Source organism: Borostomias antarcticus (genome assembly GCF_949987555.1).
Source record: "Borostomias antarcticus genome assembly, chromosome: 12".
In the NCBI taxonomy this organism is placed as follows: domain Eukaryota; kingdom Metazoa; phylum Chordata; class Actinopteri; order Stomiiformes; family Stomiidae; genus Borostomias; species Borostomias antarcticus.
The window spans coordinates 25,225,487-25,228,992 of NC_140245.1; positions in this window are offsets into that span (position 1 = coordinate 25,225,487).

Consider the following 3,506-nt stretch of genomic DNA (forward strand, 5'->3'; position numbering starts at 1 on the left):
AGCCTCTAGAAAAGCAGAATGGTTCTTAGAAAGTTTACAAGCTGGACAAGCTGCCAACGGGCACAAGCACCGACCCGGAACCAGAAGTAGGTTGTTGTTGGTGGAAAGGGGGAACCAGAGAGCTGGGACACAGAGGTTCTTTGCGCCCCCCCGTCTTCTTCAAGATGCTGAAAGTAGTAAATTAGAAGGATCCGCCTCTCGCTCCAGGAAAAGACAAAGAGCTGAAGGATAACTGAAGCGGAATTCCAGTTAAAGCAGGTGGTTCGTATTATTTTCCGGTTGTATTCACAACGCGAGCGTCTTGTGTGGATTTTTACAAAAGCGCTTAATTTTCCCTCCAGCTCTTCCTCTCTCCGTCTCTCTAGACCCCACACGGGCGTGTAAACACCTTGCACTCACACAGAGACCGTCTGGGCTAAAGAGCTTTGTCTGGGTTTATAAAGAGATGAAGCAGAAGCACAGGCAAGTCACCCCACAAAACACACAACAACAACAACAACATAATCCACAAAGGAAACAAACAAATAACTACTAATGACCATTTTGTCATTTCTTTGTGGTATATATTCTTTGCGCATCATTCTCCCTTCAGAATATAAGTGTCTGTGAAGCCCATCGTCCGTCGCCACCCCCCCACCCCCCACCCCCGGTACGAGGCTGAATCAAAGCTGTCTCTTTGCGTCCCGGTAACTCACCAGGGGCCGAGTCTCTGGGGCTCAAAAATAAAACCAGCCACATCAAAGTACCCAGCCACGGCTCGGGCGCAACACACTGAATCACCCGCTAATTGCTCAGGAATAGATCCTGACTAAAGCAGAAGGAGCGATTATGCCCCTCCATTACCGGGCCAGACACCAAAACCCGCCTTTGAATCTCTCGCACGTAGGAAAAAAAAAAAAAGAAAAAAAAGCCAGACGTTCACATCCGTTTGGTAGACTGGCGACGCACCTGCCTCTCTTCTCTCCACGCCCTGGACATGTGACCTTCCGGCTAATTGGTGGCATGTCGCCCACTGAGTGACGCCCACGCCCACACACACACACACACACACACACAGACAGACAGACACACACACCTGAACATCCTCTCCACACCCTCCGCCTCACTCCCCAGTCCCACAGCATTAGCAGTGTACTCATGCGTGACGATTGGGACGTCTCCCTCGATCTGTGTGTGTACAGTGTGTGTGTGTGTGTGTGTGTGTGTGTGTGTGTGTGAGGTAAACAGCGGCCCGGTGCGAAGCCTGGGCTTTTGTCCAGCTTCTCTGTGCTCAGCTCGGTAGAGAGGAGAAGCAGGTGGGTAGGACAGTGTGTGATGTTCTAAAAAGTGTGTGTGTGTGAGAGAGATAGAGAGAGGGAGTGGGGGGGGGTTGTTGGCGTGTGTGTACACGCCAACAACGTGTGCGCGGTGATCCTTTCGAGGGTCGTGCGCTTCACCCAAGCGTTTCCGGCGTTCTCACATTGCGTGAAATCTCGCCGCCGGTGACCCGGTAGCTGGGGGAGGGGGATTGGGGGGGGGGGGTAATGGCCGCCGCCGTTGCTGATTGCGCAACAACGGCGGAGCGCACAGCAGCTCCTAAAATAGCTCGCCGATGTTCCAGAACGGCGTCGACATCAGACGCCCGCGTGGGGATACATATTAATGAGGACACTTGTTTTGATTTCCGACGCCGTTTTACACCGAGTAGCGAGAGGAGGAGGTTAAAGACACGAGCGCCGATTGATCGCGTGGATTTTTGGGAAACTCCAACGAAGGTTGATTGCAAATGAGACCGGGGACAGCGTGCTGATCGGGTCCCACCCCAGATAGCAAGCGGATCCGGGCCATATACAGGCCAGACCTGGCCCTTGTGGCTTAGTTACGGCCCATATATGGCCCAGATCCGCTTGCTATCTGGGATGTGACGACACAGCGCCGAGCCCAATGTCAATGTCATTTTATTTATATAGCACCATTCATACAAATTAATGTAGCACACTGTGCTTTACATAAAAGGATAAAAACATAAATCATAAAAACACCGTAAGAACAGATTTAAAAGAAACAATAATAACGTAAAATAATTCAAATATTAAAAGATAGTGTAAAATAGAATAAAAAACTATAAAAACAGAGAAATCAAATGTAGAGTAGGGTATTAAGACAAGTAAAGCTACATGATCAAGGCAATGTTAAAAAGGTTTTAAGATAAATGTTTTAAGATCTCGCTTAAAAGTTTCCACGGTCCCAGACATCCTCAGGTCCTCTGGCAGGGTGTTCCAAAGGCTGCCTCCCCATGCCTCTTAGTCCTGGCTCTAGGACCTCCCCATGCCTCTTAGTCCTGGCTCTAGGACCTCCCCAGGCCTCTTAGTCCTGGCTCTAGGACCTCCCCAGGCCTCTTAGTCCTGACTCTAGGACCTCCCCATGCCTCTTAGTCCTGACTCTAGGACCTCCCCATGCCTCTTAGTCCTGGCTCTAGGACCTCCCCAGGCCTCTTAGTCCTGGCTCTAGGACCTCCCCATGCCTCTTAGTCCTGGCTCTAGGACCTCCCCATGCCTCTTAGTCCTGGCTCTAGGACCTCCCCATGCCTCTTAGTCCTGACTCTAGGACCTCCCCATGCCTCTTAGTCCTGGCTCTAGGACCTCCCCATGCCTCTTAGTCCTGGCTCTAGGACCTCCCCAGGCCTCTTAGTCCTGGCTCTAGGACCTCCCCATGCCTCTTAGTCCTGGCTCTAGGACCTCCCCATGCCTCTTAGTCCTGACTCTAGGACCTCCCCATGCCTCTTAGTCCTGGCTCTAGGACCTCCCCAGGGCTCTTAGTCCTGGCTCTAGGACCTCCCCATGCCTCTTAGTCCTGGCTCTAGGACCTCCCCATGCCTCTTAGTCCTGGCTCTAGGACCTCCCCAGGCCTCTTAGTCCTGACTCTAGGAACCATTGAAAGCTCAGTGCCAGTGGACTTGAGGGACCTACTATGTGTATATTTTAAAAGCATATCTGACATGTATTTAGGTGCTCGATTATGTCATGACTTATAGACTAATAAAATCATCTTAAAATCTATTCTAAAACTGACAGGTAACCAGTGCAGTGATTTTAAAACTGGAGTAATGTGAACCCTTATTCTGGTCTTTGTAAGAACATGTGCTGCAGCATTTTGAATCAGTTGGATTTGACTAATCGCCTTTTTTGGTAGGCCAGACAGGAGAGCGTTATAATAGTCCAACCTGCTAGTGATAAAAGCATGCATTAGTCTTTTAGTATCAGTCTGGGAGAGGAAAGGTTTCACCTTGGCAATGTGTCTTAGGTGATCAAATTAGGTCCTTGTTACATTCTTTATACAGTATGGGCCTCAAAGCTAAGGTCAGAGTCCAGCATGACACCTTTCTCAAATTTCTTGCCTGGCATTTCGTATTCAGTGGCAGTGTTTTTAAATACACCGACAGTTTCTCTTTCTACCCTTTCGCCAATGATCAATATTTCAGTTTTGTCCTGGTTCAACTGGAGGAAGTTCTGTGACATCCACACATT